This window comes from Sapajus apella, unplaced genomic scaffold, assembly GCF_009761245.1.
Source record: "Sapajus apella isolate SASKATOON/1434 unplaced genomic scaffold, GSC_monkey_1.0 scaffold16, whole genome shotgun sequence".
NCBI lineage: Eukaryota > Metazoa > Chordata > Mammalia > Primates > Cebidae > Sapajus > Sapajus apella.
In genome coordinates, this window is record NW_022436956.1 from 17,929,365 (window position 1) to 17,955,040 (window position 25,676).

The window sequence follows — 25,676 nt, forward strand, 5'->3', positions numbered from 1 at the left end:
CATCCTCCCACCTCAGCCTCCCATGGTGCTGGGATGACAGGCTACTTGGCCTGGCCAGAGACGTACTTAATATTCATCCTTAATAGAGCAAATCACTAATTTGCTACTAAACACACTGATGCAAGCGTATTAATTTTCAAATTTTCCTAGCTATAGTAACTATGCTTCAAAAGGAAACAGTGTTCTCTTCATACCTCAGGACTTCTCATTTTCCTTGGTTACCTCACTCTTACATGCTTTCCCCCCACTCAGCATTAGAGGGACCAACTGTCCTGGTTTGCCCAGTACTGAGGGATTTCCCAGGATGGATGGCTTTCAGTGCTAAAACTGGGATGGGTGATCACCCTACTCAGAATTGAAGAGGCCATTAAGCAATACCATTAAAGCAAATTCCATTAAAGGAATTTCCTTATATTACATTTGATTGTGGTAAGTTTTATAGCTGGAAGCCCAGATTACCAAGATCAGTGGACAGAATACGATGAAAATACTGAAATTATCTCCCCTACGTTTTAAAAAGGTAAAAATAAGAAGAAAAGCTTGGGAAGAGTTACATCTTTTTTTTTTCCTTTGGAGACAGAGTCTTGCTCTGTTGCCAACGCTGGAGTGCAGTGGCATGATCTAGGCTCACTGCAAGAGATTCTCCTGCCTCAGCCTCCTGAGTAGCTGGGACTACTCAGGCGTGTGTCACCATGCCCAGCTAATTTTCTGTATTTTTAGTAGAGACGGGGTTTTACCATGTTAGCCAGGATGGTCTCAATCTCCTGACCTCATGATCCGCCCTCCTCGGCCTCCCAAAGTGCTTGGATTACAGGTGTGAGCCACTGCACCCAGCCAAGGGCTAAATCTTAAGAAAAATGTTCCCATTTTTCTGTTTTGTTTTTGTTTTTGTTTTAGAGATGGAGTCTCTGTCACCCAGGCTGAAGTGCAGTGGTGCGATCTGGGCTCACTGCAGTCTCCACCTCTAGAGTTCAAACGATTCTCCTGCCTCAGCCTCCCGAGTAGCTGGATTACAGGCGCCCGCCACCATGCCCAGCTAATTTTTTTTTTTTTGGTATTTTTAGTAGAGACGGGGTTTTGTCATGTTGGCCAGGGTGGTCTCGAACTCCTAACCTGAAGTGATCCACCCACCTCGTCCTCCCAAAGTGCTGTGATTACAGGCATGAGCCACCATGCCTGGCCTTTTCTTCAGTGAGAGAAACTTTCATTTCCCTTCTGTTTTTGTAGTAACCTTACATATATGAAAGGGAGCAATTTGCTTAACATAAGTATATGAGGCCCTTTCCTCTCACATATTCTTGCTTTTGACCCAATTCTCCACACATCCCTCATTCTCCATTTCATGTATAGGGAGGGAAGGGATGTATGTGTCTGTGTGTTCACACTTATTCATTCAATCTCAAATATTGTCGGCTCTATTGACAAGGTCTATTCATCTAATAGAAATGAGAAGTAGGTGGGCATTTTCTGCCTCAATTTCCAGGTATTGTCTTCCCCCAGTTAACTTCCTAGCACAGAACACATTCTCTAGTAATTTTGGTTTTTATTTTGAGACTGTCACCCAAGCTGGAGTGCAGTGGCAGGATCCTGGCTCACTGCAACCTCCACCTCCCAGGTTCAAGCAATTCTCCTGCCTCAGCCTCTGAAGTAGCTGGGACTACAGGTGCGTACCAGCACGTTTGGCTAATTTTTGTATTTTTAGTAGAGACAGGGTTTTGGCATGTTGGCCAGGCTGGTCTCAAACTCCTGACCTCAGTGATCCACCAGCTTCAGCCTCCCAAAGTGCTAGAATTACAAGTGTGAGCCACCACAGCCAGCCTAATAATTCTTTAGACAAAGATTTTATAGGTAGCTGTGTTTTCCGCTACAACACATATTCCCTCCATTCCAAAATATATGAAGAGTCAGAATGTTCTTACCATAAAAATATGTAAAATACATTAGAGTCAATCCATCTAGCTTGCTATTCACTCTGACAATGGGATAATTGTGAGAAAACAGGACAGTTGCCTTCTGTGACTGGTGTTATCCTTGAAGATTATGGATACTCACTGAACATCTCTAACTTTCATTAAATACATTGTCAACTACAAATATAAACTTATATTAGAAAAATCCTCTTATGTCAATGGAGACATTCCACATATTCACATATTCCTGTGGGCAAAAAGCCCACAGAAAAATATTTTTGCCCACATTTACCTCACTGGGATCTAACAAAAGGAACTACTCGCAACAGTAGCAAAAATGGTTAAGAAATTATTTTTTTATTTTATTTAGAGAGAGGGTTTCACTGTATTGTCCAGGCTGGAGTGCACTGGCATGATCATAACTCACTATAACCTTGAACTCTGGAACTCCCACTTCAACCTCCTGAGTAACTAGGACTATTGGCATGGATCATCATGCCCAGCAAATTTTTTAATTTTTTTGTAGAGATAGAGTCTCCCTACATTGCCCAGACTGGTCTGGAACTCCTGGCCTGAAGTGATCTTCCTGAATTATCTCCCAAAGCTCTGGCATTATAGGCATGAGCCACTGTGCCCAGCCTTGTTCCAGTTCTGAGGGGTAATGCTTTCAACTTTTCTCTCTTCAGTGTGATGGTGGCTGTGGGTTTGTCATACATGGTTTTTATTATTTTGAGGTATGTTCCTTCTACGCCTAGTTTATTGAGGATTTTTACCATACAGGGATGCGGGATTTTATCAAATGCTTTTTCTGCATCTATTGAAATGATCATATGGTTTTTGTTTTTAATTTGGTTTATATGGTGAATCACACTTACTGACTTGTGTATGTTGAGCCATCCTTGCATTACTAGAATGAAAACCACTTGATTGTGGTGAATTATCTTTTTGATATGCCATTCAATTTGGTTTTGCTAGTATTCTATTGAGGATTTTTGCATCGATGTTCTTCGGGGGTACTGGTCTGTAGTTTTCTTTTTTTGTTGTGTCCCTTCTTGCCTTCGGTATCAGGCTGAGACTGGTTTTGTAGAATGAGTTAGAGAGGATTCCTTCCTTCCTGATCTTTTGGAATAGTTTCAGTAGGATTGGTATCAGTTTTTTGAATGTCTGGTAGAATTTGGGTGTGAATCCACCTGGACATGGGTCTTTTTGGTTGGGAGATTTTTTAAATTACTGATTCAATCAAACTACTTGTTATTGGTCTATTTCTCCCTGGTTCAAGCTTGGGGATTCCAGGAATTTATCCATTTCATCTAGGTTTTCTAGTCTGTGTACACTTAAGTGTTCATAGTAGTCTCAGATGATCTTTTATATTTCTGTGATATCAGTTATGGTATCTCCACTTTCATTTTTGACTGGGATCTAACAAAAGGAACTACTTGCAACAACAGCAAAAATGGTTAAGAAATTATTTTATTTTCTTTTTTTTTAGAGAGAGGGTTTCAAGTTTATTTGAATCCTCTTGCAGCTAATCCAGCTAGTGGTCTATCATTTTTGTTTATTGCTTCAAAAAAAACAACTTTTAATTTTACTGATTCTTTGTATTTTTTTGGTTTTAATTGTGTTTAGTTCTGTTCTCTGCTTTTTCTTTTCTTCTGCTAGGTTTGGGTTTGGTTTCTTCCTGTTTATCTAATCCCTTGAAGTATGATATTAGATTGACAATTTGTGATCTGTCTTTGTGATGCAGGCATTTGGCACTCTAAACTTCCCTCTTAGTACTGCTTTTGCTGTATCTGAGATTTTGATAACTTCTCTCACTGTTATCAATCATTTCAAAAAATCTTTTACTTTCTATCTGATTTCATCATTAACTCAAAGATCATTCAGGAGCAGGTTAATTCCTAATTTTTATAGGTTTGAGAGTTCCTCTTCGAATTGATTTCTAGTTTTATTCTGCTGTGGTCTGAGAAAATACTTGCTATTATTTCAATTTAAAAAATATATTAAGACTTGTTTCGTAGTTTATCATATGGCCTATCTTAAAAAATGTGCCACTAGGCCAGGTGCAGTGGCTCATACCTATAATCCCAGCACTTCTGAAGGCTGAGGTGGGTGGATTACTTGAGGTCAGGAGTTCGAGACCAGCCTGGCCAACATGGCAAAACCCCATCTCTCCAAAAAAAAATACAAAAATGAGCAAGACATCATAGCACACGCCCGTGGTACAGCTACTTGGGAAGCTAAGGCAGAAGAATTGCTTGAACCCAGGAAGTGGTGGTTGCAGTGAGCCGAGATCATGCCATTACACTCTGGCCTGGGCAGTAGAGTGAGACTCTGTTTAAAAAAAAAAAAAAATGCTGGGCACGGTGGCTCACACTTTGGGAGGCCAAGGCGGGCGGATCCCAAGATCAGGAGATCGGGACCATCCTGGCCAATATTGTGAAAACCTGTCTCTACTAAAAATACAAAAAATTAGCTGTGTGTGGTGGCATGCGCCTATAGTCCCAGCTACTCCAGGGGCTGAGGCAAGGGAATTGCTTGAACCCAGGCAGCGGAATTTGCAATGAGCCCAGATCGCACCACTGCATTCCAGCTGGGCAACAGAGGAAGACTCCGTCTCAAAAAAAAAAAAAAAAAAAAAAAAAGTGATCCATGTACTGATGGAAAGAATGTATATTCTACAGTTTTGAGGTAGAATGTTATATAAATGTCTGTTAGAGTTCAGTTTAAGTCCAGTTTCTTTGCTGGCTTTCTACATCGATGATCTGTTTAGCACTATCAGTGGACTGCTGAAGTGCCCCACTATTATTGTACTACTGTTTATCTCTTTTCTTAAGACTAGTAGTATTTATATTATGAATTCAGAAGCTCTAGTATTATGTGCATACATATTCAGGATTAGGCAAAAAGAACAAATCTTGGCCAGGTGCAGTGGCTCATACCTATAATCCTAGCACTTTGGGAGGCCAAGGTGGGAGGACTGCTTTAAGCCCAGGAGTATGAGAGCAGGCTGGGCAACATGGCGAAAACCCACCTCTACAAAAATAGAAAAATATTAGCCAGGCATTGGTGGCTTACGCCTGTAGTCCCAGATGCTTGGGAGGCTGGGGCTGGAGAATCACTTGAGTCCAGGAAGCAGAGGTTGCAGTGAGCTGAGATGGTACCACTGCAGTCCAGCCTGGGTGACAGAGTGAGACCCTATCTCAAAAAAAAAAGAACAAATCTAGAGGTATTCGCATTATCCGACTTCAAATTATACTACAAGGCTATAGTAAGCAAAACAGCATGAAACTGTAGACATACTGACCAATGGGACAGAATAAAGAACCCTGAAATAATGCCAAATACCTATTACCAACTGATCTTTAGCAGAGCAGACAAAAACATACACTGGGAAAAGGAAAGTAGTCAATAAATTGTGCCAGGAAAATTGGATGGCCTCAAGCAGAAGAATGAAACTGGATCCCTCTCTCTCTTACCATATACAAAAATTAACTCAAGATGGATTAAGACTTAAATGTAAGACCTAAAGCATAAAAATTCTGGTTGGGGGTTGGGGGAGAAAGAAAAAAAAAATTCTAGAAGAAAACCTAGGAAAAAACTCTTTTGAACATTGGACTAGGCAAGGAATTCATGACAAACATTCCAAAAGCAAATGCAACAACCACACACAAAAAAGTACATGGCTCTTAATTAAACTAAAAACTTCTGGCCTGAAAAGAAATAATCAACAGAGTAGATATATAACCTACAGAATGAAAGGGAATATTTGCAAACTATGCATTTGACAAAGAATATGCAGAATCTACAAAGTATTCAAATAAATCAGCAAGAGAAAAGCAAATCATTCCATTAAAAAGTGGGTAAATTGGCCTGGGCGTGGTGGCTCACATTCATAATCCCAGCATTTTGGGAGGCTGAGGCAGGTGGATCACTTGAGGCCAGGAGTTCGAGACCAGCCTGACCAACATGGTGATACCCTGACTCTACTAAAAATATATATAAAAATTAGCCAGGCATGGTGGCACACATCTGTAATCACTGGTACTTGGGAGGCTGAGGCAGGAGAATCACTTGAACCAGGGAGGCAGAGGTTGCAGTGAGCTGAGATTGTGCCACTGCACCCCAGCCTGCATGACAGAGTGAGGCTCTGTCTCAAAAAAAAAAAAAAAAAAAAAAGTGGGTAAATGACATGAACAGACATTTTTTAAAAGAAGGTATACCAAGGGTTGAGACACACGAAATAATGTGAAACATCACTAATCATCATGGAAATGCAAATTAAAACCACAATGAAATACCACCTTACCACAGTCAGAATGGCTATTATTAAAAAGTAAAACAACAACAACAGATATTGGAGGGATGCAGTGAGAATATAATGCTTATATATTGTTGCTGGGAATGTAAATTAGTATAACCTCTAGGGAAAACAGTATAGAGATTTCTCAAAAAACTAAGTATCTACCAAAGGAAAAGAAGTCATTATATCAAAAAGACACCTGTACTTGTATGTTTGTCAAAGCACAATTCACAACTGCAAAGAAGGCCAGGCATGGTGGCTTCTGCCTGTAATCCTAATGCTTTGAGAGGCCAAAGTGGGAGGATTGCTTGAACTCAGGAGTTTGAGACCAGCCTGAGGAACATAGTGAGACCCCGTCTATACAAAAAATTTAGAAATTAGCCAGGCATGGTTCAGTGCACCTGTAGATCTAGCTACTCAAGCAATTGAGTTAGGAGGATCACTTGAGGCCAGGAGCTGAAGGCTGCAGTGAACTATGATCACACCACTGCACTCCACTCTGGGTGATGGAGCAAGACCTTGTCTCTAAAAACAAACAAGAAAGCAATTGCAAAGATAGGGAATCAACCTAAGGGCCCATCAACCAGAGTGGATAAAGAAAATGTAGTATGCACATATACCATGAAATACCACTCAGCCATAAAAAGAACAAAATTATATCTTTTGTAGCAACTTGGATGGAATTGGAGGCCTTTATCATAAGTGAAGTAACGCAGGAATGCATGTTCTCATTTATAAGTGGGAGCTAAGCTATGAGTACACAGGGACATACAGAGTGATATAATGGAAACTGGAGACTCAGAAGGAGGAAGAATGAGGGGGGGTAAGGGTTGAAAAATTATCTATAGGGTACAATGTACACTATTTGGGTGACAGGGACCCTAAAACCCAGACTTCACCATTATACAATTCATTCATGTAACCAAACACCAGTTGTACCCCTAAACCTACTGAAGTTTAAAAAAAAATTAATATAAATTGTGTATCCCTAAGCTGAAAATTAAAAATCTAAAGTGCTCCAAAATCTGAATTTTTTTTTTTTTTTTTTTTTGAGATGGAGTCTCACTCTGTCACCCAGGCTGGAGTGTAGTGGCTTGATCTTGGCTCACTGCAACCTCTACCTCCCAGGTTCAAGTGATTCTCCTGCCTTAGCCTCCTGAGTAGCTGGGATTACAGGCGCATGCCACCATGCCCAGCTAATTTTTGTATTTTTAGTAGAGATGAGATTTCACTATGTTGGTCAGGCTGGTCTCAAACTCCCAACCTCGTGATCCGCCTGTCTTGGCCTCCCAAAGTGTTGGGATTACAGATGTGAGCCACCACACCCGGCCCAAAATCTGAAACTTTTTAAGTACCAACATGATGCTCAAAAATAAATAAAATGCTCACTGGAGCATTTCAGATTAGGAATGCTGAACCAGTAGGTATAATGTATACATTACAAACTCTGAAAAAAATCAGAAATCCAAAGTACTTTTGATCCTAAGCATTCTGATAAGGAATATTCAACCTGCATAATGCCTAGCACATAGGAAGTCTCCAAAAATTTTTCTTTTTTTTTTTTTGGAGATGGAGTCTCACTCTGTCGCTCAGGCTGGAGTGCAGTGGTGTGATCTTGGCTCACCGCAGCCTCTGCCTCCTCCCGGGTTTAAGCAATTATCTGCCTCAGCCTCCCGAGTAGCTGGGACCATATGCACCACTGCCACCACGCCTGGCTAATTTTTGTATTTTCAGTAGAGATGAAGTTTCACCATTTTGGCCAGGCTGGTCTTGAACTCCTGACCTCATGATCCACCCGCCTCAGCCTCCCAAGGTGCTGGGATTACAGGCGTGAGCCACCACGCCCAGCTACGTATCTTTTTAATATTCCATGTGATAAAATCCTACATGCCAAAGTACTTGAGGAAAAGCACTTGTGAAATTGTCTGAACTGTGAACTGAACAAGCCTATTTTCATGAAACATCATTTTTACTTAACAGAATAACCAAAAGACAAACTAAGGTTACTGGAACTTAACTATTTGTCGTATGTGTTCTTGAATAAAGCAATTCTGTTACTTCAAAGAAAACAACTGACAGTGCTTATTGCCAACAACAAAATTCAAACTCTCAAGTGAAAATTAGAATTTTGGAAAGTCTGTGCCTGTCACCATAAGCTTGAGGGCTTCTCACTACTTAGACTATTCTGATGAGATCAATCATGATATAAACAAATGCGATTCTTTAAATAGTGTATAATAAACTACTTCTACACTTGGAAGATCTGTGTAACTCTGACATAATATTTTTCCAAATTATCAATCCACCATGTTACCAAATCAACTGTGAGACCCACTCAGAACTACAAAGTTGCTATAAGGGTTATTTTTATGGTGAAGACATTTGAGATTCAACAAATACAGAAAAAAGGATTCTTGGAGCTTCATTTATCTAACTAAAAGCAGCAACTTCTGGGAAGTTGGCCTCAAGCAATCCTCCTCCCCCAAACTCCCAACTGCTGGGATTATAGGCATGAGTGACTGCACCCAGCATTTGGGCTCATTCTTTTACTGAATGATTATTATTATCCTGAAAATAATTTACTCTGACAACCTTCATCTCCCCTTCCCTTTTAAAGAAGGGTAGGTATTTGGCCGGGCATGGTGTTTCACACCTGTAATCCAAGCACTTTGGAGGTGAACGTGGGCAGATCACCTGAGGTCAGGAGTTCAAGACCAGCCTGACCAACATGGTGAAACCCCGTCTTAAAAATAAATAAATAATAAATAAATAAATAAAATTTAAAAACTAAATAAATAAAGAAGGGTAGGTATTTAAGCATCTGGACTTTATTGGATTATCGTTCCTCTGCAATTCCCCTGCGCTTGTTATGTACATGAAATAAATTTTATATGCTTTTTTATCCTATTAATCTGCCTTTTGTCAGTTAATCTTTAGTAAACCTTTAGAGGGCAAAAAGAACGCTTTCCCTCCTCAACCCTATAGCCTCTCAAACTTATAAATAATTGCCAAGAGAAACTAAAGAAGAAAAAAAGCACTCTTCCATGTTCATGAACCAAAAGACTCGATATTAAGATGTCAATTATTCCCAAATTGATCTACAGATTCAATATAAACTCAAATTCCAAGCAAGCTTTTTGTAAAAGCTGGTAATTTGATTCTAAAATTTACACGAAAATAAAAAGTATCTAGAATATTAAAAACAATTTTGGAAAAAACACCAGACTTGGAAGACGCACTGATTTCAACATTTACTATATGCAGGTACAAGGAAAGACAAACAGATCGATGTAATGGAATAGACAGTAAAGAAACAGATAAAAGACGCCCCCCCACCCCGCCCATCTCCAAATCTTGTCTTTCAAATTTTCTTTCACTGTCGTTTTCAAACATACAAAAATCTTTCTAAAGGCTAAAAATAGTCACACAAATGAGGAATGTTTCAAGGACCTGGGAGCCACCTTTTTGAAATGCAAACATGAAAGGAGACAGCTTCCCTATCTCCTAGTTCCCAGTAGGAAGGTAAGACTCTAACTTTCAAGAGCACCTTACTCCAATTTATGGAAGTACCTTGTATCATAATGATATGACTAAAAACAGCTTGTTTCTCTTCCAGATAAAGCCAATACAGATGGTCTCCCCAATTACCATAAAACAGGACAAACTGTGTTTGACAAACGGTGCTGTCAAGTCCTCTTACTTGAGGACTAACAATTGTTTATTTTAAAAGTATGTATTGTACCAAAATTAGCCGGGTATGGTGGCAGGCGCTTGTAATCCCAGCTACTAGGGAGGCTGAGACAGGAGAATCACTTGAACCCGGGGTGGGGGGGGAGACAGAGGTTGCAGTGAGCCAAGATCGAGCCACTGGCACTCCAGCCTGGGTGACAGAGTAAGAATACATTTCCTTTTTCTCCTGAAATGGAGTTTCACTCTTGTTGACTCTCTTGCCTCAGCCTCCCGAGTAGCTGGGATTACAGGCACGCACCACCACACCCAGATAATTTTGTATTTTTAGTAAAGACAGGGTTTCTCCATGTTAGTCAGGCTGGTCTCGAACTCCAGACCTCAGGTGATCCGCCCACCTTGGCCTCCCAAAGTGCTGGGATTACAGATGTGAGCCACCATGTCTGGCCAAGACTCCATTTCAAGAAAAAAAAAAAACCAGTATGTGGCCGGCTGTGGTGGCTCACGCCTGTAATCCAAGCACTTTGGAGGCCAAGGTGGGCGGACCACCTGAGGTCAGGAGTTCAAGACCAGCCTAACCAACATAGTGAAACCCCGTCTTTAAAAAAAAAAAAAAAAAAAAAAGTTTTGTATTTTTTAATATAATTTTTTAAATAAAAAAAAAAGAAAAAAGTAAAAAAAAAACAAAAACAGTATGTATTATAAAAGGCTACATTACATCAGCTTGGCTACATAAAGGGGTGACATTCCATCAGTTTTTACAATATCTCAGTGGATGTGTGATATGCATCACATCTGATTTAATGCTTATTCAATAATAAAACTGTTGTCTTTCTCTACTACCTTAATGAGAAGTTTTCTGGGGTGAGAAAAGATTTTCAGTTTTTAAAGAGTATTTCTCCAACAGTGGTCATTTTATGTTCTATAAAACTGCCAAGGTAACTCACTGGGGAAAGGATACTGTTCAACAAATGGTGCTGGAACACGTGTACATCTGTCTATCACCAGGAAAATAAGCATTTTTTTTTCTGAGACAGGATCTTGCTCTGTTGCCCAGGCTGGAATACAGTAGTGCAATTTCAGCTCACTGCAACCTCCACTTCCTAGTCACAAGCAATTCTCCCACCTCAGCCTCCCAAGCAGCTGGGATCACAGGCATGAACCATTCCTGTTTTTTTTTTTTTTTTTCTCTTCGTATTTTTTGTAGAGGTGGGGGTTTCACTATGTTGCCCAGGCTGGTCTCAAACTCCTTAGGTCAAGCAATCCACCCTACCTTGGCCTCCCAAAGTGCTGGGATTATAGGTATGAGCCATTGCACCTGGCCAAGAAAATGAACCCTGACCCTTACTTGGTACCAGGCTGAAAAATTAACTCAAAAGAGATAATAGGTCTAAATGTAAAGGTTAAAACTACTAACCTCCTAGAAGAAGGTGATTCTTGGGTTAGGCAAATTTCTTAGGCCACAAAATACATGAACCACAACAAAAAACTGACAAGCTAGATTTTGTCAACATGCTATCTTTTGTGCTTCAAAAGATGCTGTTAAAAAATGCAAGAGCAAGCCACAAACCAGAAAAAAATACTGGTGAAACATATATCTGATAAAATAACTTATAAAGAGAATAAATAAAGAACCCCTACAATTCAACACTCTGGAGACTGATATGAGAGGACTGTCTGAGCCCAGGAGTTTGAGATCAGCCTGGGCAACAGAGCGAGGGTCTGCCTCAAAAGAAAAAAAAAAAAAGAGCCAAACACAGTGGCTCATGCCTGTAAACACAGCACTTTGGAAGGTTGAGGTGGGAGGATCACTTGATGCCAGGAGTTTGATATCTGCATGGGCAACATGAAAAGACCACATCTCTCCAAAACAAATTAGCTGGGCATCGTGGCACACGTCTGTGGTCTCAGCTACTTTGGAGGCTGAGGCAGGAGGGACTGCTTGATCCCAGGAATTCAAGAAAGAAAAAATAATTCTTACAACTCAATAAGAAGACAGCATGCTTTTTAAAATGCACAAAATATTTGAATAGATGCTTCACCAAAAAAGAAAGACAAAAAACAAATAAGGGCATGAAAAATGGTCAACATTAATAGTCATTAGGGAAATGCAAATTAAAACTACAATGAGATACTACTATACAGTTATTAGAACAGCTTAAAGACTGGTAAAACCTAGTGTTGGTGAGGATATGGAGTAACTGAAATGCTTATATGTTGCTGGCAGAAATGTAAAGTAGTAATGCAACTTTGGAAAACAGCTTGGCAGTTTCTTACAAAGTTAAGCAAACATATGGCCAAAAATCCCACTCAAAGCCTTTTACCTAAGAGAAAAGAAAACATTTCAATATAAGGACTTGTACTCGAATACTCAGAACAGATTTATTAATAATAGACAAAAAATAGAAACACTCATAAGTGGGAGTTGAACAATGAGAACACATGGACACAGGGAGGGGAACATCACACACTGGGGCCTGTAGGGGGGTGGGAAACTAGGGGAGGGATAGCATTAGGAGAAATACCTAATGTAGATGATGGGGTGATGGATGCAGATGGATGCACCACCATGGCACATGTATACCTATGTAACAAACCTGCATGTTCTGCATGTGCCCCAGAACTTAAAAGTATAGTAAAATATATATATATATATAAACCTTTAAAAAAATAGAAACAACCCAATATCTATCAACTAGTGAATATATAAAGAAATTTGATACAGTCTTATAATGTAATACTACTCAGCAATAAAGCAGAATAAAATACAGATGCCTAAGAACATATAAGAACATAGATGAATAGATGAATCACAAAACCATTATCTTACACAGGAAAGAGACATAACAGACACTGTATGATTCTATTTACATGAAATTCTAGAAAAGGCAAAACTATATATAGAGAAAACAGATTAGTGGTTGCCAGTGGTTCAGGGTAGAGGAGGTGACTGACTCCAAAGAGTCATAAAGGAACTTTTTGGGGTGATGGAAGTACTTCATACCATGATTGCAGTAGTGCTTACATGACTGTATACATTTGTCCAAACTCATCATTTCAATTTTATTATATATAAAGCATAACTTCATAAAGCTGAGTTAAAAATCAAATTTATAATCTCTGCTTCCAAGGCCACTGCCCTAAACTGCTTCACCTACTATATTCACCAATTCTGTCATCCCAGACATCTCACTGCCATTATTCCACTTCTCCCACAGCTTCTACCTCTAAGCAGTTAACAAATCTCATCAATCCTACCTCAGAAAGCCTTTCTTTTCTGTTCCTTTGCTACTTGAATAAGGCTCTCACTTCATCTCACTGGCACTCTAACAGTCTCCCTGACACCAGTTAATCTGTTCTTCGGCCCATCTAATGTAAGCAGCCAGAGATCTTCTCCTTCTAATAAACACAAAGTTACTTCTAATAGACCAACCATCCTGCAGATTAAAAAAATCTAAGTTCTTCCCAGGCACAGTGGCTCACACCTGTAATCCCAGCACTTTGGGAGGTAAGAGCGGCAGATGGCTTGAGCCCAAAAGATGGAGACCAGTTTGGGCAACAGGGTGAAACCTTGTCTCTACAAAAAATACAAAAATTAACCAGGTGTGGTGGTGCATACCTGTAGTCCCAGCGAGTTGGGAGGCTGTGGTGGGAGGATCATTTGAGCCTAGGAGGTGGAGGCTGCAGTGAGCCGAGATTGAGCCACAGCACGCCACATTGGGCAACAGAGTGAGATCCAAACTCAAAAAAAAAAAAAAAAAAAAAAAATCTAAATTCTAAACAAATGTGAAAAAGCGGCCAGGTGCAGTGGAATGCCTGGAATATCAGCACTTTGGGAGGCCAACGTGGGCATATCACTTGAGGTCAGGAGTTTGAGACCAGCCTGGCCAACATGGTGAAACTCTGTCTCTACTAAAAATACAAAAGTTAGCCAGATGTGATAGCGCACTTGAGGTCCAGCTTCTCGGGAGGCTGAGGTGGGAGAATCACTTTAACCTGGGGGGTGGAGGTTGCAGTGAGCCAAGATCATGACACCGTACTCCAGCCTGGGAGACAGGGCAAGACTCTGTCTCAAAAAATAAAAAAGTAGGCCGGGCGCGGTGGCTCAAGCCTGTAATCCCAGCACTTTGGGAGGCCGAGGCGGGTGGATCACGAGGTCAAGAGATCGAGACCATCCTGTTCAACATGGTGAAACCCCGTCTCTACTAAAAATACAAAACATTAGCTGGGCATGGTGGCGCGTGCCTGTAGTCCCAGCGACTCAGGAGGCTGGGGCAGGAGAATTGCCTGAACCCGGGAGGCGGAGGTTGCGGTGAGCCGAGATCGCGCCATTGCACTCCAGCCTGGGTAACAAGAGCGAAACTCCGTCTCAAAAAAAAAATAAAAAATAAATAAATAAATAAAATAAAAATAAAAACGTAAAAACGTATCTACCTGGAGCACTAAAGAGTAAACAACAAACAGACAAATAATAAGCTGGAGAGGATCTGACCACTAGAAAATGTTAATTATTTCTATTTCTTTGTTTGTTATTTGTTTTTTTGTTTTCTTGTTTTGAGTGGGGTCTTGCTCTGTTGCCCAGGCTGGAGTGCAGTGGCACAATCACGGCTCACTGAAGCTTCAGACTCCTGGACTCAAGTAATTCTCCCACCTCAGCCTTCTGGTAGCTGGAAGTACAGGCGTGCACCACGACACCCACCTAATTATTTTCTTTTTCCTTTTGTAGAGACAGGGTTTCACTATGTTGCCTAGGCTGGTTTCAAATTTCTGGCTCAAGGGATCCTCCTGCCTTAGCCTCCCAAAGTGCTGGGATTACAGCAGAGAAACAGAATTGAAATGACAGAACTGAAAAATATAGTACTGAAAATATGAAATTCACTGCATGGGCTTAATAGCGGAATGGAAATGATACAGAACAGCAAGTGAACTTAAAGACACATCAATAGAAATTATCCAATATGGCCAGGGGCAGTGGCTCATGCCTATAATCCCAGCACTTTGGGAGGGTGAGGTGGGCGGATCACTTGAGGTCAGGAGTTCAAAACCAGCCTGGCCAACATGGTGAAACCCTGTCTCTACTAAAAATACAAAAATTAGCTGGGCATGCTGGCATATGCCTGTAATCCCTGCTACTCGGGAGGCTGAGGCAGGGGAATTGCTTGAACCCGGGAGGCAGACTTGCAGTGAGCCAAGATAATGCTATTGCACTCCAGCTTAGGCAAAGAAGCGAGACTCTGTCTTTAAAAAAAAAAAAAGAAAAGAAATTACTTGATACGAGAAATAGCAAGAAATGAAGAGAGCCTCAGTGAGCTGTCGGACAATATCAAAAGGTCTAACTCATGTGAGAGTGGAGTCCCAGAAGGAAAAGAGGGAATAGGGCAGAAAAAATATCTGAAAATTATGTCAGAAAATTTCACTAATTTGGCCAGGTGTGGTGGCTCACACCTGTAATCCCAGCACTTTGGGAGGCCGAGGTGGGCGGATCACCTGAGGTCAGGAATTTGAGACCAGCCTAGGCAACGTGTCGAACCCTCATATCTGCAAAAAATACAAAAATTAGCCAGACATGGTGGCGCATGCCTGTGGTCCCAGCTACTTGGGAGGCTGAAGTGGGAAGATCATTTAAGCCTGGAAGGCTGAGGTTGCAGTGAGTCAAGATTGCGCCACTGCACTCCAGCCTGGGTGACAGAGTGAGACCTTATTTCAAATTTTTTAAAAACTAAATAAAATTTAACAAGTTTGGTGAAAGATGTAACTTCACAGATCAAGAAACTCAGAAAACTCCAAACAGGAAAAACACAAAGAAAACAGCAAGTGAGTAAATCAAAGTCAAACTGCTGAAAGCTGAAGATAAGTAGGAAATCCTGAAATAAACTACAGAAAAAAATTACACAATACACAGAGGGAACAAGAATATGAATTGTCACTGACTCCTCATCAGAAACAACAGGAGTCATAATTATATTACAACACCTTTAACTGGGTAAATGTACTGTGGAATATTAATACAATGGAAAAAAAGAATAAACTATTGATAACTACCACCTCATGGATGAATCTCAAAAATATATTGAGTAAAAGAAGCAAGAAATCTTTAGAAAAGTTAGAAGCCAAAATCTTTAGAAAAGATAAGTGTAATCTATAGTGACAAACACAGCTCAGTGTTTACTTAGGAATGGCAAAATGAGAGAACAGTGATTGAAAATGAATACAGGGAGCATTGTAGAGCAATAGCTATGTGTCCTTGATTGTGTTAGTGTTTACATGCATGATTAATGTGTCAAAACTCATCAAAATATAGGCTTACGTTTTTGTATACAAATTATATCTCAAAGAAGTTGATTTTTAAAAAAATACTAAAAGATAGTTGGGCACGGTGGCTCACGCCTGTAATCCCAGCACTTTGGGAGGCCAAGGCAGGTGGATCACCTGAGGTCAGGAGTTCAAGACCAGCCTGGCCAACATGGTGAAACCCCATCTCTACTAAAAATATCAACAATTAGTCAGATATAGTGGCAGGTGCCTGGAATCACAGCTACTGAGGAGGCTGAGACAGGAGAATCTCTTGAACCCAGGAGGCTGAGGTAGCAGTGAGCCAAGATCATGCCATTGCACTCCACCCTGGGATATAAGAATGAAACTCCGTCTCACAAAAAAAAAAAAAAAAACTAAGAGATAATTCTAAGTTTCTACAATTACAATGCTAAAAATTTCTACATTATCCAAGAAAATTATAAATCTTTCTGAATCAGCTGGCATGTAGTCTCTTTTTATGATGTACGTTGCCAGTAAATTAGAGAAGCAGATGGGGAAAGAAGATGATGACCAAACTAAAATGGAATTCTAAAGAACATCCAATTAATTTTCTTTTCTTTTCTTTTCTTTTCTTTTTGAGATGGAGTTTCACTCTTGTCCCCCAGGCTGGAGTGCAACGATGAAATCTCAGCTCTCTGTAACCTCTGCCTCCCAGGTTCAAGCGATTCTCCTGCCTCAGCCTCCCAAGTAGCTGGAATTACTGGCACCCACCACCACACCTGGCTAATTTTTGTATTTTTAGTAGAGACAGGTTTTTGCCATGTTCGCCAGGCTGATCACAAACTCCTGAACTCAGGTGATCTGTCTGCCTCAGCCTCTCAAAGTGCTGGGATTACAGGTGTGAGCCGCTGTGCCTGGCTCAATTAATTTTCAATTTATGTAGTAAACATATATACTTAAATCCAATCAAATCATGAATAACATTAAATGTAAATGGACTAAAGGCTCTAATTAAAAGGCAGTTTATCAGACTAGATTAAGAGGACCCAATTATTATTTTTTTTAAAATAGAGTCTCCTTCTGTCCCCCAAGCTGGAGTGCCGTAGTGCAGTATCGGCTCACTGCAACCTCCGCCTCCTGGGTTTAAGTGTTTCTCCTGCCTCAGCCTCCCCAAGTAGCTGGAACTACAGGCATGTATCACCACACCTAGCTAGTTTTTTTTTAATTTATTTTTAGTAGAGACAAGGTTTCACCATGTTGGCCAGACTGGTCTTGAACTCTTTTTTTTTTTTTTTTAAAAGACGGGGTTTCACCATGTTGGTCAGGCTGGTCTTGAACTCCCGATCTCAGATGATCCACCCACCTTGGCCTCCAAAGTGCTTGGATTACAGGCATGAGCCACCACGCCCGGCCTGGTCTTGAACCCTTGACCCCAGGTGATCCGCCTGCCTTGGCCTCCCAAAGAGCTGGGATTACAGGCATAAGCCACTGAAGAGGACCCAATTATAGGCTGTATACAAAACATATAGAAACTTAGGCTGAAGGAGAAAGGATTGAAAAACATATAGCATGTAAAAACCAAGTATAAGGCAACTTCAATGTCTACAGCAGTATCATATAAACTGTAATACAGAGAGTATGACTAAGATAAAGAAGGACATTTCATTATGACAAAATAGCCAATTTATCAGTAATATATAATGTTTAATGTTGGGGCTCAAGGCACTCCACCCCAAAATACAACTTAAAACAATTTTTTTTAATTTTTAGTTTTTGTGGATACATACTAGGTGTATTCAAAATACAACTTTAGGAAACCAGAATATGACATTCCAAAATATACCTGTTTGACATATTAATTATTTCAAGATGAATACTTTGAGAAACTGTAGACATAGGAGTAGCTCCGAAAATTTTCCCTTCTATAAAGAAAATCTGCCATCTCAAGGGCGGGTGAAGTGGCTCATGCCTGTAATCCCAGTACTTTGGGAGGCCGAAGTGGGTAGATCACCTGAGGTCAGGAGTTCGAGACCAGCCTGACCAACAAGGTGAAACCAAGTCTCTACTAAAAAAATACAAAAATTAGCCAGGCGTACCGGCAGGCACCTGTAATCCCAGCTACTTGGGGGCAGAGGTTACAGTGAGCCGAGATTGTGCCACTGCACTCCAGCCTGGGCAACGGAGCAAGACTCCATCTCAAAGAAAAAAACAAGAAAATCTGTCATCTCTAAAAGAATTTTCATGAACAAAAGTAAGTCTCCCAAGAAGAGAGCTGCTGGTCCACTTCGCACCTGAAAAACATTTAAAAAATTGTACTCTCGTGCCTTTAAAAGACAGCTCTATTCTAAAGACAGCCCTCCTAAACTGAAGGAGACTGCTGTGTGTCCTGCCATACTACCTTGTTAGAACTGAGCACAGGAGGGGCCGCAAAAAACAGAGGGGAGTAGAAAAAGCAGAGGCCAGGACAACCACAGATATTTTTACCTACATAGCAAGGCAATTTTTATTCACTATATGCTTCTTCCCCTCACTCGCCCCTAATTTGTTTCTACCACCCCCTAGAAATCCCAAGCCTCTCTTCCTCTCCGTAGCTCAAGCTACTACATAAGTATCAATCATCTGGTCCTTTAACCTCATATTTTTGTGGGACTCCTATGAATACATGCATGGACACATAATTAAAATGTTCTTTTCACCTGTTAATCTGTCTCTTGTCAATTTAATTAATGACCCAGCCAAAGAAATTACTTAGAAGGGTGAAAATAAACCATTTTTCCCTCCCCTACAATAACAATCATAAATGCATGTGTATCTAACAATACAATATCAAAATATAAGAAACAAAAATTGACTGAATTAAAAGGAAAAAAAAAGTGACTGGGCATAGTGGCTCACGACTGTAATCCAAGCACTTTAGAAGGCTGAGGCAAGCAGATTGCTTGAACCCAGGAGTTTGAGACCAGCCTGGGCCACATGGTGAAACTCCATCTCTACAAAAAATACAAAAATTAGCCAGGTGTGGTAGTGCACAACTGTAGTCCTAGCTTCTCAAAGGGCTGAGGTGGGAGAATTGTGTGAACCCAGGTTGAGGCTGCAGAGAGCCACAATTGTGCCACTATACTCTAGCCTCAGTGGCAGAGCAACACCCCGTCTTGAAAACAAAAAAGAAAAGTGCTATAGTCATAGAGATTTTAACATCCCTCTGGCCTAAGTAACTGATATAACTAAATTTTAAAAATTTAGAAAACATACAACAATATTCCTCAATAAACACAGACAAAGGGCCAGGCATGGTGGCTCATGCTTGTAATCTCAGCACTTAGGAAGGCCAAGGCAGGAAGATCACTTGTGGCCAGGACTTAAAGATCAACCTAGACAATATAGTAAGACCCTGTATCCACAATTTTTTTTTTTTAAATTAGTCAGGCATGGTGCCATGTGCCTACAGTCCCGGTTACTTAAGAGGCTGAGGTAAGAGGATCACTTGAGGCCACGAGTTTGAGGCTCCAGTGAGCTAGGATCATTATCACTACATTCCAGCCTGGACAACAAAGCAAGACTCCACTCAAAAAACAAACAAAAGAAACACAAAGTCCTTAACAAAACATTAGCAAATTGAATTTGGCAATATATAAAAACAATATGTGTTGTCCATGTTTGGTTTATCTCACAAAAGAAAGGTTGGTTGGACTTTTGAAAATAAATCAATGGGCCAGTTGCAGTGGCTCACACCTGTAACCCTAGCATTTTCTTTGGGAGGCTGAGGCAGGCAGATAGCTTCAGGTCAGGGGCTTGAGAAAAGCCTGTCCAACATGGCAAAACCCTGTCTCTACTAAAAATACAAAAATTGGCCGGGCATGGTGGCGAGCGCCAGTAATCCCAGCTATTCGGGAGGCTGAGGCAGCAGAATTGCTTGAACCTGGGAGGCGGAGGTTGCAGTGAGCCGAGATTGTACCACTGAACTCCAGCCTGAGTGACAGAGGGAGACTGTTCACACACACACAAAAAGTGATTAAATAAATCAATGTAATACACTGTATTAACAGAATAAAGGAGAAAAACCATTTTATATATATATATACACGTGTGTGTGTGTGTGTGTGTGTGTGTGTGTGTGTGTGTATTTACACAAGAGTCTTGCTTTGTCACCCAGGCTAGAGTGCAGTGGAGTGATCTCAGCTCACTGCAACCTCCGCCTCCCAGGTTCAAGCGATTCTCCTGCCTCAGCCTCCCGACTAGCTGGGTTTACAGGTACTCACCACCATGTCCAGCTAATTTTTGTATTTTTGGTAGAGACAGATTTCACCATGTTGGCCATACTGGTCCTGAACTCCTGACCTCAGGTGATCCACCTGCCTTGGCCTACCAAAGTGCTGGGATTACAGGCGTCACCTGGCCAATAATTTTTAGAGATGCAGAAAAAGCATTTGACCAAATGAAGTACCCACTTATTTCAATAACTCTCAGAGAATTAGAAATAGAACGTAACTTCTATTTGATAAAACACATACGAAAGGCCAGGCATGGTGGCTCACGCCTGTAATCCCAGCACTTTGGGAGGTCAAGGCGGGCGGATCATGAGGTCAGGACGTCGAGACCAGCCTAACCAACATGGTGAAACCCTGTCTCTACTAAAAATACAGAAGTTAGCTGGGTGTGGTGGCGCATGCCTGTAATTCCAGCTACTCAGGAGGCTGAGAAAGGAGAATCGCTTGAACCTGGAAGGCAGAGGTTACAGTCAGCCGAGATCGCGCCATTGCACTCCAGCCTGGACAACAGAGCAAGACTCTGTCGCAAAAAAAAAAAAAAAAAAAAAAGGAAAAGAAAAAAAGGCATACACTAAAAACCTATAGCCAGCATCAAACTTATTGTTAAAATATTAAAAACTTATCCTCTAAGAGCAGGAACAAGGCAATGATATTCACTTTAACACTTCTATTCAATAGTGTACTGGAGGTACTAGCCAGTGCAATAATATTTATAAGAAATAAAAGGCTTAAGGGTTTGAAAGGAAGAAATAAAATTGTGTGTACTCAGAGATACCATGATTTTTTATATAGAAAATCTTAAGGAATCTACAAAACAACTAATACACTGACACAGAAATTTAACAAAACAGCAGGTATAAGGTCAAAAACAAAAGTAAGTTGAACTTAGCAGCAATCGACACTTCTAAAAAATTCTTAATTTCATTTACAATAGCATCAAATAACATAAAATATTTAGGAATAAGTTTAAAGAAAAATGTGCAAAATCTGGACACTGAAAACAATAAAATTATTGCAGAGATAAAGACCTAAATAAAGATGTGTCATATTTATTGATTAGAAGACTTAATATTGTTAAGATGTCAATTTTTCCCAAGTTGATGTTATGTTCCTACCAGTTTTATCTTTTTTTGTAGAAACTGGTAAACTGGTTCTAAATACACATGAGGCCAGGTGCGGTGGCTCACGCCTATAATCCCAGTATTTTGGAAGGTTGAGGTGGGCCGACTACTTGAGTCTAGGAGTTGGAGACCAGCCTGGACAATATGGCAAAACCTTGTCTCTATAAAACATACAAAAAATTAGCTAGGTGTGGTAGTGAGCATCTGTAGTCCCGGCTACTGCGGAGGCTGAGATGATAGCACTGCTTGAGCCCAGGTCAAGGCTGCAGTGAGCTGTGATCATGCCACTGCACTCCAGCCTTGAGACCCTGTCTCAGAAAAATAAAAAATACATGAAAATGCTGAGAACCTAGAATATGCAAAGGACCTAGAATGTCTTGAAAAAAAGTAGAAGACCTTGCATTATCTGATTTCATGACTTATGATAAAGATATAATAATCATGACATGAATTTATTTATATAAATTATTTTACAAAAAAAAACTTAATAAAGAAATAGAGACAAGGTCTCACTGTGTTGCCCAGGTTGGTCTCAAACTCCTGGTTTCAAGTGATCCTCCCATCTTGGCTTCCCAGACTGCTGGGATTTACAAGCATGAGCCACCATGCCCAGCAGACAGTATAATTTAGTATACAGACAAGTATATAAACACAATAAAATGGTACGCAGAAATAGACCTACTATTCATACAAGTGGCTCATACTGCCATTTGGTTTTTGGCAAAAGTGCCAAGCACTTAAATAGGGAAAGGAAAGTCATTTCAATAAATGGTACTGGAACAACTAGATAGCCACATGGAAAAAAATGAACCTCAACCTTTACTTCTCACCATATCTAAAAATTAATTTGAAGGGTATAGTGGTACACGCCTGTAGTCCCAGCTAGTTGGGAGGCTGAGACAGGAGAACTGCTTGAGGCCAGGAGTTTGAGGCCATAGTGAGCTATGACTGCACCTATGAATAGCCACTGCACTCCAACCTGGGCATCAGAGCAAGACCCCGTCTGTAAAAAAACACAAACATACATTCCACTGTTGTGCCTCCTGTGGGAAGAAGAAAAAAAATCAAAGAATTTGAGATGAATCAGAGACATTAATATAAAAGGTAAAATGATAAAGCTTCCATAACAAAATATACGAAAAAATCTTTGCTATTTCAGGGTGGACAAAGGTAACTTGGAGAGGACACAAGAAGCAATTAACTATAAAGGAAAAGTTTAATGAATTAGACATTATTTCATCAAAAATGCAATTAAAAAGTCAACAGTCATGTAAGAGGGCAGTAGAAAATCTTTACATAACATATAGCTGACAAATTCAAAATATAAAAAGAACTTCTACTACACAGTAATAAAAAGTCAAAAATTCAACCCCCTGAAAAAAGGGATAAAAAATTTAGACACTTCCCAAAATAAAATACACAAACGGCCAATAAGCAAATAGAAAAAGAGACACCATCATTAGTTATTAGGGATATTAAAACCACAATGATTCAAACCATCTGAAATCTCTAGAAAATAAAAAACACATGTGCTCGCTTCAGCAGCACATATACTAAAAATTGGAATGATACAGAGAAGATTAGCATGGCCCCTGCGCAAGGATGATATGCAAATTTGTGAAGCGTTCCATATTTTAAAAAAAGAGAAAAACACACACACACACACACAATGAAATACCACTATGCAAGCCCTTGAAAGCAAGGATGTGAAGCAATCAGAACTCTCATATATGGCTGATAGAGTGTAAAATGGTATACCCAATTTGGAAGCACATCTGGCAGTTTCTTATAAAACTGTTCATAATAGTCAAAATCTGGAAACTACTACATGATCATCAACAGGAGAATGAATAAACAAACTCCAATACATCAGTAAGAGGAATACTATTCAACATTAAAGCCAGGTGTGGTGGCTCAGGCCTATAATCCCAGCACTTTGGGAGGCCGAGGCGGGCAGATCACTTGAGGTCAGGAGTTCGAGACCAGCCTGGGCAACATGGCAAAACCCCATCTCTACTAAAAATACAAAAATTCGCTGGGCGTGATGGTACACATCTGTAATTCCAGCTACTCAAGAGGCTGAGGTGTAAGAATTGCTCCAACCCGGGAAGCAGAGGCTGCAGCAAGCCAAGATCGTGCCATTGCACTCCATCTTGGGTGACAGAGTGAAATTCCATCTCAAAAACAAACAAACAAACAAACAAAAAAAAAAACACAATAAGAAGACCACCATGCCCAGCAAATTTTCTCTACTTTTAGCAGAGATGAGGTCTCACTATATTGTCTAGCCTGGTCCTGAACTCCTAACCTCAAGTGATCCTCCTGCGCCAGCCTCCCAAAAATGCTAGGATTAGTGTCAGCCACCTTGCCTGGCCTCAATTTTAATTTAGCATGGACTCTTTTTTTTTTTTTCTGTCACCCAACCTGGAGTTCAGAGGTGGGATCCTCAGCTCACTGCGACCTCTACCTCCTGGGTTACAGCGATTCTCGTGTCTCAGCTTCCTGAGTAGTTGGACTACAGGTGGCCGCCACCATCATGCCTGGCTAATTTTTGTATTTTTAGTACAGATGGGGTTTCGCCATGTTGGCCAGGCTGGTCTCCAACTCCTTACCTCATGTGGTCTGCCCACACTGGCCTCCCAAAGTGCTGGGATTATAGGCAAGAACCACTGCACCCAGCCAGGATAGACTTTTATATTACATCGAGTAATGCTTCCAATGAACAGTAACTCCCTTGATCTGCTACTCACCTGTCATTCTATCCTATGAATTGATCAGGCAAGTTCAGAGAATTTTTTTTTAAAAGAAAAATATTGCTTGATATTGTAGCTTTTACGCTCCTTGTCCCAAGCTACATCTATGAAAATATAAATCAATTATGTCTTTTAAAACACAGGGTCACCACAAGCCCTACTTACTGCCATTCTCAATGGCTCACTGTTGTTTTGTTATTGTTGTTGTTTTTAAAATTTTTTTAATAGAGATAAGGTCTCATTATGTTGCCCAGGCTGGTCTCGAACTGCCGAGCTCAAGCAATCCTCCCGCCTTAAGCCTCTCAAAATGCTGGGATAACAGAGGTAAACCAGTATGCCTGGCCACAATAAGTTACTGTTAAAGGTAGGGAGCTTAAAAGAGGTTCTGCACTGGAAGAGCAGGAACAGGGAAACTACCTTTCTAATGCCAGCAATAACCTGAAGGATAAAAGCTGGGTACTACAAACTGTCCCTGCAAATGCAAGACAACTTGCAGGACAAAGCAGACAGGTGTCCAGGAGAAAAGAAAATCAAATACATGACTAAACAAAATATTTGATCTTTTAAATTTTGGCCAATTCAGTTTGTCTCGGCTGAAGTAAGAAAATTGCTTAAACCTGGGAGGCAGAGGTTGAAATGAGCCAAAATCATGCCACTGCACTTTAGCCTGGCAACAGAGCGAGACTCTGCCTCAAAAAACAAACAAACAAAAAATTATAATCAGACCAGGCACAGTGTCTCACGCCTGTAATCCTAACACTTTGGGAGGTCAAGGCCAGGAGTTTGAAATCAGCCTGGCCAACAAACTGAGATCCAGTCTTTACAAAAATTAAAAAAACTTAGAGATGGGCATGGTGGTGCACACCTGTAGTCCCAGCTACTTGGGACTTGAGGCAGGAGGATGGCTTCAGTTCAGAAGTTCCAGGGTTTAGTGAGCTGTGATTGTACCACTATACTCCAGCCTGACCAACAGAGTGAAATCCTGTTTCTAAAAATAAAAAAAATTATAATGAAATTGAAATACATAGTGACAACGTTCAAATAATACAAAGCACTTAGCAGATTTTTATTAAGTAAATTCATCTTTATATAATATAATGTGAAATTCCCTTAATTTCCAACCCAGTGATCCAATAAATACTTACCATACAGTTACCAGATATATGGCACTAGATTAAGTGGTATAGGAGAACACAAAAAGATAAAACATTTTTTTTAAATTTCAGATTCAGTTCATAAAGAAATGGCAAAAGCGATTTTGCAAAGTTGGCAAAATTTAAGTTAAAACATTTAAGACAGATAAGACATCTTTTCAAAGAACCCCATTATTTCTCTAATTTTCCAAGCCAGAAATATGGGAGTTATCCCTAACTCAACCCTGT

General features: G+C 40.4%; 1 protein-coding gene and 2 non-coding genes across 6 annotated transcripts in view; 1 reads left to right on the forward strand and 2 right to left on the reverse strand.

Annotated features, from left to right (window-relative positions):
- Positions 1-25,676, reverse strand: part of RNF214 (ring finger protein 214) — a 53,240-nt gene that overhangs the window by 7,432 nt on the left and 20,132 nt on the right. The gene's annotated exons all lie outside the window — the stretch shown is intronic.
- On the reverse strand, positions 18,462-18,620 carry LOC116556451. Its single transcript, XR_004271001.1, has one exon.
- LOC116556491 lies at positions 23,071-23,178 on the forward strand. The gene has a single exon (XR_004271035.1). It is a non-coding gene; the product is annotated as a U6 spliceosomal RNA (small nuclear RNA).